Below are 12,910 nucleotides of genomic sequence, written 5' to 3' on the forward strand. Positions count from 1 at the left end.
GAAAGATGTTTTTCTTGAGACAGTACTCCATCATCTCAAGGATCATTTGGCTGTGCTCCCAAAACCTGACATGTCTCCTTTTAAGAAAATAATTGTAGACCTCTAAGTCTTGTTGGTGGTTAATAATCGTGTACAGGGAATGTACTTCTAAAATGATGAACAAAAGGTCATCATTCCAAACGATATCCTGTATCTTACCCAGGAAATCTTTGGTGTTTCTAATGTAGCTCGGAAGTTTCATGACATGTCCTCTTAAAAAATGATCGACAGATTTGGAGACATGCTCCGCCACACTCCCTCTGTAAGATTCAATGGATCGTCCAGATGGTTTGAGTGGATCCTTGTGCACTTTGGGCAGGAGATACAGTACAAGTAATTTGGGATGATCTCTTTTAAGAAAGCAATCCTCCTCCGAAACTAGGACACCCCTGTCCTTCCATTCTGTACGTTTGTCCCATATGGTGGTAATATTGGTATTATATTTATTTTATTTATTTATAAAGTTTTATATAGCGTGAACTGGATGTCTCTGGAAATGGGTAAATAGTATTTGGTGACTGTCTCTGATTAAAGGTGAGATTCATGGATTTTTTGTTATTCTTATGACTATTGTGCCTAAATTCTATGAGAGCTTTGGTAACATTCTCATGAAAAGTATCTATCCCATTGTGTGGGAGGGTGGGCAGGAAAGTTGAACGGGGTTTGAAATTGGTGGTGTACAGGGAATATACATCTAAAATGATGAACAAAAGGTCATCATTCCAAACAATATCCTGTATCTTACCCAGGAAATCTTTGGTGTCTCTAATGTCGCTTGGAAGTTTCATGACATGTTCTCTTAAAAAATGATCGACATATTTGGAGACATGCTCCGCCACACTCCCTCTGTAAGATTCAATGGATCGTCCAGATGGTTTGAGTGGAACCTTGTGCACTTTGGGCAGGAGATACAGTACAAGTAATTTGGGATGATCTCTTTTGAGAAAGCAATCCTCCTCCGAAAAAAGGACACCCCTGTCCTTCCATTCTGTACGTTTGTCCCATATGGTGGTAATATCGGTATTATATTTATTTTATTTATTTATAAAGTTTTATATAGCGTGAACTGGATGTCTCTGGAAATGGGTAAATAGTATGTGGTGCCTGTCTCTGATTAAAGGTGAGATTCATGGATTGTTTGTTGTTCTTATGACTTTTGTGCCTAAATTCTATGAGAGCTTTGGTAACATTCTCATGAAAAGTATCTATCCCATTGTGTGGGAGGGTGGGCAGGAAAGTTGAACGGGAGGCAGCTGCGTCGTACGTAATGCCTAAATATGTTTTGCACTTGTGTTTCATTGATATCCGTCTCATTACTGCTTGGATCTTTTTGTAATTCCAGCATGGTGACAAGGATATCAAAATCATCCATGGCTAAATCGCTGTCAATTGTTGACTCTCCCTCAACCCGTGTTCCTGTTCATACCTAGTCTTTTCAGTTTATGCCATGTGGTAAGGTTTAACTTTCTGACATATTTGAACAGGTCTATTCTGGTGTTGGGGTAAGCAAATGAGGAAGAAGGACAGAAGGAAAGTCCTAAACATAATGTCTGTTTTTCAATGTCACTGAGCACTCTCTTAGACAGATTAACAATGGTTTTATTAACCGATTAGATTCATTAGTAGGCTCTTCCGGCGCGTGCCTTTCTGTTTCCCATGCTGCCACGTCCCTTGCCTCCTCTGCCAACGTTGTTGGATTCTTATCTGTCTGTTCCATCGTTTCCTTGGCCTCTGCCTTGACCCCGTCCTCTCTGTCCTCTCGTTTTCGGCGCAGGTGTATCCCTTGTCGTTTGACCACCTCAACGCAAGTGTCTGTATTCGTCTAAAAAAGTCACTAGCCTTGGTGTGCGTTCATTTTCGGAAACATTGCCACCTGCTGGTTCAGATTCACTGCTACTTGCGATCGATAGATCTAACATTGAACTTTCAGTGGGTACAGCCGGTGTGATATTAGATCTTGTTTTGTCTGAGTACAAATGATCATATTTGCTAATAAATGTCAAAATTCGACCACTTTCATAGTCTGCATAGGCTTTATTTAATTTCCTTTGTTTCCGCTCCTTGATATCTTCCACGTGTTTCTTCAGGCGGTCTTTCACCACTTCCATCATTTTTTTTGTTCAAAGCTGTTGAATCCATGCTGTTTTTAAGATCTTCTTGTATGTCCTTGATTTGTAATACTATAGCTTTGCGATCAATCCATGCGTACCTTATCAGTATTTCCAGCATTTGTTTAGAACTCATAGTGGAGTTTTCAGACTATTTTCGGATTGGGTGACTCGTACGAAGTCGTCGTGAAAATCTTTAGGCCTCTTGGAGACATTCCCTTCCCTGATCAACCTAGTTCTGTAAAGAAATCACTTCCCACTACTTGAATGTTTCAGTTCGCTTTATTTTTTCAAATTTTCTCAGTTTATCTTCTGTTTGTTGTGTTGGATTTGACTTATCCTCTCTGTTAGTTGTCTTCACCGGCTTTCTTGTGAACTTCACGAGAGCAGACGCTCTCTGTTCAGTTTCTTCCTGGATCGTGCACAAAACACTTTGCCGTTGAGATAACTGCTGAGTTTGAAACTGGTATCCCCTAGCGTATTAGCAGGTTCCTCCTGCCAGTATCAAGTTGCCTATTATGAATTATGGCAGATGCAGGCACAGGGTGGCAAAAAAGTTGGAAACGCAAGCGTACACACAATGCTGTATGTGCGCGGAGTGCTAACTCGACTTTCAAGTGAGCTATCACGTTGCGTGGAAAGGCAGGAGGGGGGTTTGGGGGGGGCAGCCAACTGCAGGGAGGTCCCCCCGGGCGATTTGGGAGGGCTGCGGGGGGGGTTGGGGCTTTTTGGCAGGCAGAACATTCTAGAAGCCTGGTTGGGCTGCTTCCTAGTAGGTTTTTGCAGCCCAACTTATAAAGTTCCTTGTCCCCGCCTCCCAGCCACCATTTTAGGTTTGGTGACCTGGTGGCTGGGAGGTTAGCTAGCAATTTTTTGTCCCTCCCTCACTCCCTAATTTTTCTTTAGTTTAGCTTGTTTTTTTCCTCCCGTATTTGGGTGGTACTCCTAATTTTCCTTCCCTTTTTCTACTTTGTTTCCCTTTCTTTTTTACATCTGGCAGTTTTTGTTTGGTGCAGGGGATTTTCAGTTGTACTTTGTCGCTTGGAGCAGGTGCAGTGCGGGGTCTAGTTGTTTCGCGGCAGTTTGTGTCAGATTTTGGTGATTAATGGTCCGGTTTGTGTTATCGACAGGGAAAGGATAAGTTGGTCATTGGTTGACCGTTTATACATTTTGGGGGTTTGACAGAGGTGAAGGGGCAGGCACGTGATTGGTTAATGGAGGGCCTGGCATTTATAAGTTATTGGGGTTGATATGATGACGTAATGTTTTATATTGATGATGTAATGTTTTATAATGTTGTTGTAATGTTTGAAATGTTGTATTGTATGGGTGGGGGAGGGGCTATGAAATTTTAGGGGAGGGGGTGGGGGGCGGGGTCAGGGTTAATTAATTATTTAGTGAGGTTTAGTTTTGGAAGGCTTTTGCCAAGGTTTATTTAATCTGTGATGTGCACCTGTTCCTAATAAAGCGGCCTTTTCCACACTCAAAATTTTTCTTGGTCTGCGTAATATCCACCCCCCCCTCGCCCTCCCTCCCAAAGGCAGGAGCGTAAGTCATTCCTGCTCCGCCGCTGCCCTGGGAGGCGGGAATACCTAACACCTGCCAATGTATGGCAATCCCACCCCTCACAAGGGATGGACAGTGCAGCTGCCGACTTACCTCTGAAGCGCTCCTGTTCCTCTCGCCGTCCTGCTCGCAAAGGAAAAGGCCGGTCCGTTTCGATCCTCAAAGGCTCTCTTCACCACATTGCTCCTTCCAGATCCAGGTGTAAAGCAAAGGTGAAAGTGATTATTGATAAAAAAACGTGCGTTGAAAAACAAAAAAAAACACAGATATTACGTCACTCATTGCATGTTAAATTATTACATTGCTAATGACATCTCAAATGACATCATTGAGGGCATAGATGCTCACATTTATTGAATGTGTGGTTGCTTATGCTTTCAAATTTGAAAGTAACCTGATACTGTGGTGAAGTGAGCTACGAAGACTAGAGTTGTCATGATGTACAGGACGGTATAACACTGCACTAATTGTGATCTGTCTGCATGCTGCCTGTCCATGTGTCCACTTCACACAGCCCACAGGTGCAATGGGTGGCAGACAACTTGTCATCGTCTCTCACTGCAGACATGGCGGTATGGAAGGGGATGCTAGTGAGCCAATCTGTCTGAGCAGACCCTCTGCAGGGGTGCCAACATCAAGGGGAAGAGGCGATGATTTTTATAAAGACTCGGAAGAGAAGAAGTTAGGTCTTATCTGGAACAGAAAATCAGTACTTGGAATGTAATTCAAAAACCTTTCTAACCTATTCACTTGTAAGGAAAATCAGTGTCACTCACGTGCCAATGGCAAACTAAGGGGTCTATTATTATAGCGGGCAGATCACCACCGCCCATAGGGCGATCTGCCCACCAAAGTTCACCGCCCGCCACATTACGGTGGCGGGGGGACCCCGGCAGACGCGAAGGCCGTCTGCTGGTTTTCCGCCGGTAGGCAATCCGCCCGATTGCCTACCGGGCGGAAAAGCCCAGCAATAATGTGGCAGTGCCTTGCAGGCACTGCCATCCATATCAGGATGTTGGGGGGGGAAGGAGTGTCTCCGCCATGGAAAGGTATGCGGTTTTTACATTGGGGGCCCATTGGGGGTGCACTCGCGGGGTATTTGAATGCACAAGGTGGCAGGCACCACCCGCCTCAATGTGACAAATGCAGATGCGCCCGCCAGTCTGGCAGGCGCATTTTAATGCCACTGTTGGGACCGCCGCAACAATTGCAGGTGGTCCTGTTTCCCGGGGACCGTGGCGGGTGGACAAAACCTGCCCGCCAACCGCGTAGCTACGGCTGTGCGGGGGGGGGGCGGTCCGCCCCAGGCGGCACAATTTTTGAGGCGGCCGCACGGCACTGGAGGCCCTTTGCGGCCGCGGCAGCCTTTATAATTTATTTGGGAACGATGACACAGTGTCCAAAATAAATTATTAAGGCGGCCACGGCCGCAACGGGCCTCCAGTGCCGCGGGCGCCGCCCAGTCCAGGGCCGTTAATCAGGTGTAGCGCGCGCGAGCGCAACCAATGACGGCCCAGGCTGTCATGGACATTTTTGGCCAGCCCTCGCCTCACGATCAGGACGTAGCAGTGACGCGTTACGCGCTCACCGCTACGCTCTCGTCGTGTTGTTGAGTCCATTCTGGCCTGGGGTCGCCGGCGGGCAGTGCTTCCTACTTGCAAGTTGCACTGAAGGCACAGTCAGGCAGCTAAGTATGTATTTATTGGTTTTATATGCACAGAGCAGTATATGGGCTCTACCAGAGGAGAGCATGGGGCGTCAGAGGCGGCAGTAAAATTTGTTATTACAGGCAATGGTTTAAATCTCATGGAGATTACTTACTATATAGGAGTCGTTATTGTTTTCCACTGCATTTTCTTACAATGGAGGTATCACGAACAATGACATTATTTTACCGTGTGAATGCACTGCGATGTATAAGGCCACTTTACAATATAACACCAACAGTGACCATATGATCTTAATGAAAACTGGTAATGATAACCAGTTAACACGAGCAGACAACAAGCGGGGGCAAAGAGCGAGGGAACTATGAGATCATACGCAGAGACATTTTAAGGCATGGGCAAAGTGGGCTCTGGCCCAGGGCCTCAGCCTTTCAGCCCCGCCCCGCCCCCACCCCATAGAGCCAGCTCTCTTCTGCATAGAGTCTTGCTCATATGACCTTCAATTATTCTTAAACAGATTGTTTCAAATGTCAATGTCCTTTCATTTATTTTTAACGTGGGTGATGTGTGAGAGACAGTCTATTACAGGCATTTTGCAGACAAGTGTTTATGTTTCATGCAACATCCACAAAGAAAGTTTGTTTTAGATCAAAACAGGGCTTCACATAGTCATATGTCACAGATATTATTTGCAGTATTGTTAGTGAGCTGCTGATGTGTTACAATGTTGAAAACACACAACTATCCCTGAATATTAGATATAAACACTTTTAGAATATGCATGAGTGTCCCTGTGCACTGTCAGTGACCTGGCCAAAGAGGGCCTGAAAGAGTTGAAACTGGATCATAAATTCGAAGCTGCCACGGACAGAGGCCCCAAAATACGTTTGTCCCATGGCTCCCAAAACCTTTAAGATGTGTCTAATAGTATGGAGATATTTGAAAAGAACCAGGGGCCAGGAGGAGTGAAGGGTGTTGTGGAGAGGACAAAGAGCTGGAAAACTTTGAGGGAGTTACATTGGGGCAAAGGGAGCAGAATCCGGGTCAGATCATAGAGGCACGGGGTTTGGGGCGGAGGGTGAGAGCAAGTGGAGTACAAGAAAGGGTGAGACACGCAAGTTAAACTCACAGAAATAATTATGGGCAGGGTTGAGGAAGAAGTTGAAGTTGAGAGACAAAAAAGAAATAGCAGGTGTAGTTAGGCAGCTAAGGAATGGGCTAGGTACACACATGTTGAGAAAGTCGAGGGGAAAGAGTAAGATAGCAGGGAGTGCCCGGTTACTTGCCGGTAATCTTCATTACTCCGAGTCCTGGTCTTCCTGTTCCATTCTTGAGCCTGCCCCTCCCTCCCTGGTTTCTGTTTGGTCGATTGATTTGTGTTGTTCTTTTTTCTTCAGTTTTCTTTGGTGTCGCCAGGAGGTGTGTGTGACGCACTTCACCCTTTATGCATGCCGGCCTGGGTAGGCGGCGCAATATTGGGGAAAGTATTTTGGCTTCGCTAGGTAACCGGTTTCTATGGAGCAGACAACCTGCTTATTGGTAAGGAAGGGGATGGGAAGGCGGACAGGAGGTAATAGGTAGCAAATCTACAGCACAGTGAAAGAGAGGGACAGAGAGAACTGCACAGTCAGGGGGAAGGACAGGGTAAAGACAGAGATGGAGAATCATGAAAGGAACCGAGTGCATCAACGCATATAGTCACAGACACATTTACTGCTTTTGGGTGAAATACAGACACTTAAGACTTTAGGCTTGAATACAGTTTGAAGAGGTGTGCGTCTTTAAATGTTGATGGATGCCAAGAGAATGGGGTTATTTCTGTGGTCAGCAGAAAGAGAGAGAGAGTTACGTAAAAGAGTAGCGGCTTCTGTTCTGAGAAGGATTTATGCTGTGTAATAGTGGTTTTGAAGCCTGGGGCTTCCAGCAAAATATTGCTTTTGCTTCTGAGATCTCTTGAACCATCTGAAAATTTAAGAGCGTTAGAAAAATAGGATGGCAAGTCAGAGTGGTCAAGGGATGAGGCATCCCAATTTAAATGTTATTATGTCCTCAATATGGATCTGGTTATCACCTGCCTGCGGAAACAATGTGACTACTTACAGCACAAATAGTTATAATCAAAAGCTACCTTTGCAGTCTTTAGTTATGAACAATCTGCTGAAAGGCAGAAGCCTCCTAATAACTGAGAGGATGTAGCCTTACGGATAGCAGCTGACTTCAAAGCTGGTGAACCAGGTTTGAGTCTCGGCAACGACGCTCAACATCCTGTGATTCTGGGCAAATGACCTGCAATGCGTCAGGCAGACTCACTCCATGCATTGTGTCCCTGACTTTCCTTTGCTGTTATCAGGTGTGTTATACATATGTGTGGTTTTCAAGCCAGCCTTATGCTACGTGTCTCTCAGACATCTTTCAAGTGCTCACCATCCTTTTCCCCCAGCACCCCCCTGCCCCCCAGGGGCGGCAATCTGAGGGATAGCCCCGGGCGCCACAAGCTCTAGCTACGCCAGTGCTGCCCGCCATCGTAATAGGCCCCCTAGATGTTTAGAGATGCACACTGATATTATATAATATCTGTTGAGTATGTTAAATACTTCTACATAGCATGCAAATCCATTTATGGTCAAACCGGGAGTTGTATTTAATACAAGATGAAAACAAAGCAAAAAAGATGTGTGTAAAATAAACGGCAAATTATGCTTCAATTTGGACAAAATACGACAAAATCAGAACATCTCTTGTAACAAATACAAAGCAGTTGACTTCATTGGCAAGCATTAGTTAAAATCTATGAATCATATAAAATGTAGACAAATATTTATGTGGCTCAGATTTAATCAACCACTTTGGCACAAACAAGCGGCACATTGGATGCCATCCTTAGTTAACAGCAAGGTCCATCGTGACAAAACAACATTTGTTTTTCTAGAAAATCTTCTCATTTTATGTTTTTTAATACAAACTAAGGAGGTGATTTAAGCAATACCCCCTCATTAAGAAAATACTGTGTATTAGTCATTGTATTCTAGGGGAGAATGTTTATGATTGTGGGTCTGATAGATTGTGGCTGACCTAAAGACTGAGTTTGATCTAAATATATGAAACTGGTGCAACACAGAACCTTAAACCACGAACAACCTGTCTAGGGCTTTGGAAATGTACCTGGTGGCACAAAAACAGGTGACAGACGGGGCGTCATGAGCCCCCCACTTTATCAGCTTGGGTGGCGTTGGGTGGAGAAGTGTGGCTCAGTGGTTAGAGGCGGCAGACCCGGAAGCTGGGATCAGCCGTGGACCAGGGTTTGATTCCCCGCCTCGGCGGGTCTCGGGCTCAAAAATTCCACGGACTCGACAATTCTCGCTCCGGTACCTACTCGACTCACGGGGTCACACTCTGCGACTCTGGGCAATAGCTTGCTTAATCTCCACTACGGCCCCTCGCGGCGGGATGCCTGGCTTTCACCTTGTGAATACCCTGCCGGGGTATCTCTCACAGGGGAATACCAGGACGGGTTCCCTAAGCAAGCGCCTTGAGACCCCTGGGTGAATCGTGCGCTATATAAATCGAAATACATTTACATTTACATTTACATTCCACTGGTCAGCTGCGATTAAAGGAATAGTAGGCGTTCGATTTATGCCTCCTTTTCTTTGATCAGAGCGCTTGTCGCCAAAAAAAAGAAGCACATAGACTGCAGTGTAAGAGGCGAGCATGATAATGTTCTGGGGTGGGGAAACAAAAGAAACAAGAACGCGTGGAAAGGAGTGAGGAATTAGAGAAAGAGGAACGGATAGAACAACGGAAGGATTGAGAGATGGAAGTCAATGTGGAGCGATGGATGAAGAGATGAATGAGCGATGTAGAGAAGGATTGGGTGGATGATGGGTGGATGTAGAGCATGGAAGGATGGATTGAGAGAAAAGTGGACAGATGCAGAGAAGGATGAATGAATGAGGAGAAGGCTAAATGGACTGATGTAAAAAGGAAGGAAAGATGGATGGATGTTCGGTGGATAAATGAATGGGGGGAGAGAAGGAAGAGGTGAAGGATGGATTTATGTAAGAATGAATGGAAGAAAGGGAAAATACACAAGACCAGAGAGAAGGTAGGGTGGATGAAAGAAGGATAGCAAGAATGAAGGGTAGATGGAAGGTTGTAAAAAGCCAGAAGAAAAGATGAGAGAAGGAAGGAAGAAAAGAAAGAAGGAAAAATACGAAGAAGGTTTGAGAGAATGAAGGAGATTTCATAGTTTCCTCAGGTGGGATCAGTCCCCTAAACAACTGTTGGTATTGCTCATCGCACTCACTCACTTTTTGCCATCTACGGTATGGTTCAAAATGGGGGCTATTTTACTTTTCTGGCTACTCCCTTGGGTCGCAGTGTTTGACAGGCCTTCTGCATCTGTGCCACACGTGCACCCAGGGAAGAAAAGACAACATGCACTGATTAGTAATAAAGGGGTGTCAGGCACGTGAAATTGTATGTGGCTTTTTAGGCACTGGAATGTCAGTAACGTGAATTGCATTCGTAACTTAAGTTATATCGTTAAGCTCGCAGTTTACTTACATTACCTGTAGTCATTTGTTAAAAGAACATTGAATACCATTAACTTTAGCTTGTCAGCAAAGCCGAATGTATTCTCCTCGAAGTAGTAAATTATTCCACATTTATTTGACTGATCTGTTTATTCTTTTCTGAATGAAACTCAAATACTCTATGTTTTTGAAAGAGTGAGCACAGCAAAAGCTGATTATTTGTGTCTCTAGTCTTTATTTTTTGTCAGTCCATAGGCTTGTATGGACAGGTATTTCAAATTTTGGAATTTTCGTTTGTTCTTTCTCCTCGTGCTATCTTAATATTTCTATTTTGATCCGATATCAGATTACCCCTCGTGCTTTCGTCTCACTGTTCTTTCTGCATGTTATTTTGAATGACACATTTGTAAACTGAATTTTTCTCTGTACAATTCATAGTGCCACTGCCTGCAAAGGCTGATTCTGAAGAGGGGGAAGTGTAAAACGTGAGAATATTGGCAAGTGCACCATTTTGCTAGTGAGGGAGAGGAAGAGTTGAACTTACATTAGAACATTGGAATGTTGGGAGCTCCATTGAAAACATTGGAGTGCTCTGGGCTTATAATGGCTGGTATAAGCCTGGAGCTCCAACATTCCAATGTTTCTTTGTTCACAGCTCTGGCTGTGAACAAAGGCTTCAGGGACCCTGAGGGGATTCCAATCCCCTCACGCTCCCATAAGGCTTTGTTCTTTTTTGTTAGAACATTCTGCCCTCTAGTGGCAGAATGTTCTAATAGCCTTATAGCCCTTCGTAGTCGGGCTATACCGGCTATTAAAGTCCCTCTCCCTTGTTAAAGGCCCTTGCCTTCGGCTCGGGGCCTTTAACGCTGGAGAGGGCCTTTAATAGCCAGTATATCCCTCTACGGCGGGCTATAAGGCTATATTAGAACATTGGATGTTGGGAGCTCCATTGAAAACAATGGAGTCCTCCAGCCTTCTAATGGCCGGTAGAAGCCCAGGGCTCCAACATTCCAGTATTGTCTGGCCTCTCGAAGCCGAGGGGATTTCAGTTGCCTCTAGCTATGCAAGGCCTTTGTTTTATTTGTTGGAACAGTCTGCCCTCAAGTGGCAAAATGCTCTACTAGCCTTATAGCACTCCGTGGCTGGCCTTTAATGGTCGGTATGACCTGCTACCCTGGGCTATAATTAGGGTGACCAGACCTCCCGGATTTCCCCAGACAGTCCCGGTGTTCAAAGGACTGTCCCAGTGTCCCAACGCTTTTCTTAATTTTAAACACATGTTTTGGTTTTTGGAACAAAAATGGGACGAGGGGATGATTCATACTGAAGGAGAATTGACAGGTATGTTCTCCTTATGTAAATTGTTTCTTTCTTCCAGTCAGAGAGTGCAGGAGGAGTTCAGCTGCATGCATGAAGCAGCAGATAGGGTGCCATAGCTAATGTTATTTATGTGTAGCTTGTAAATGTGTGACATAAATATACACACACAAACATTTTACTATTTAACTGTGTGTGTGAGTGCATGTGTATTCTTTTTACAAGGCTACACAAAATCGGGACAGGCCAGACATAAAAGTAAGGCTAAAAACGTTAGTCCTACTTTTATGTCTTGTCTGTCTCGGTTTTTTCTTCTCAAAATCTAGTCACCCTAGCTATAATGCTATAAGGAGCATGAGAAAGTGATCTACAGGAGGGGTACTTTATCTCGTATATTTTATATGACAGTATTGGCCCACTATATTATCACGTCGTTCATTTTCTATTTACCGGTGTGTTCTTACAGCAGAACAAGTCTGTAATAAGAACATGACCTCACTGTTTGCTTGTAATAAGCAGTAATATCCTCACAATCCCTCTTCCCATTATGGTGGTTGAATGTACAATCATACTCCCCCCAGCAGAATCTGTGAAGGTGAAGATGGTGCATGCCACATCAACACCATCTCAGGTTCCCCAGTAATAGGAAATAATACAAAGACTCCGCGCACAAACTGTTTGGGTGCCCGAGCTCATCTCCCCACTGAAGAAAGGCAGTCACCAGCAACTACTGCGCCTCTGTTAGTACATCAACACAGAGAAGAGCAATGCAGCATCTAAAGGGAATCAAGCATAAGTACTTTAGAATTGGAGGAGGAGAGCAGGCTGGATAATGATAGGATAAGAATGACTTTTTGAAAAGTATTTTGGAAAGAGAAGGAATGGATTTAACAAACATAATGTTTCGAAATGCATACAATGTATTTGAAAACAGGAAGGAAGAAGAGAAAGTGAGGCTCAAACACACTCTTTACCAACAAAGAAGGAACCCAATACATACTTTAATTTCTTATAGAAATAATTTCTCTTTGTTACATGTTTTAATTTATTACAGAAATCATTCTTCTTTGTTAAGGTATTATGAGGAAACACCTTTGTATCATTTTTAAGGTCTGAAACTTTATCCATATTTCATTGAAATCATTTGCTGTTTCTAAAGATATTGGTATTTATTCTTTTATAGTTCTGGGCCTTCATTGATTACCAAACGCTATCTATATACAAGCTAGAAATATTTCACAGAGATCAAAAATAGCATTTGGAGAACATGTGGAAAAATTCCAATCAACTGTAACCACTCCCACATTTGTGAGTATCTTGTGTTTTTTTTAAAGAAAACTAGTTAGAAAATGTTTGTGTTGTCCATCTCTTAGAAAAGTGAGTGTATACCATGAACATTATGTAGAGAGGGTGCTGCAACTTGTTACTTTGGGGTTCATTAGTGTGTAATTATCTTCAGGGTGATATGTATTACAGGGCTATATGAAGAAAATGGTGTAATGTTGAGTAAACGTGAGACGTCAATGCTTCCGCTGAAGTATCCTTTAAAATGTTCTAAATACAATGCGCGCTATGTTTATGCGAAAACACATTTTGTTAATGGATATTAGAACTAAACATCAGACAAAAGTTTCAGGTGTACCTAAAGTAAAGCAAAAGCCAACTTGACTGCTAAATT

The 12,910-nt window shown here is 43.9% G+C and overlaps 1 long non-coding RNA gene across 1 annotated transcript in view; it reads left to right on the forward strand.

Annotated features, from left to right (window-relative positions):
• Positions 1-12,537, forward strand: part of LOC144820025 (uncharacterized) — a 115,988-nt gene extending 103,451 nt beyond the window's left edge. The window contains exon 3 of the long non-coding RNA XR_013607677.1: positions 12,416-12,537. This is a non-coding gene — a long non-coding RNA (uncharacterized LOC144820025). The remainder of the gene's footprint in view (positions 1-12,415) is intronic.
• The last annotated feature ends 373 nt before the right edge of the window (positions 12,538-12,910 follow it).

Source organism: Lissotriton helveticus, chromosome 2_1 (genome assembly GCF_964261635.1).
Source record: "Lissotriton helveticus chromosome 2_1, aLisHel1.1, whole genome shotgun sequence".
Classification (NCBI taxonomy): Eukaryota; Metazoa; Chordata; class Amphibia; order Caudata; family Salamandridae; genus Lissotriton; species Lissotriton helveticus.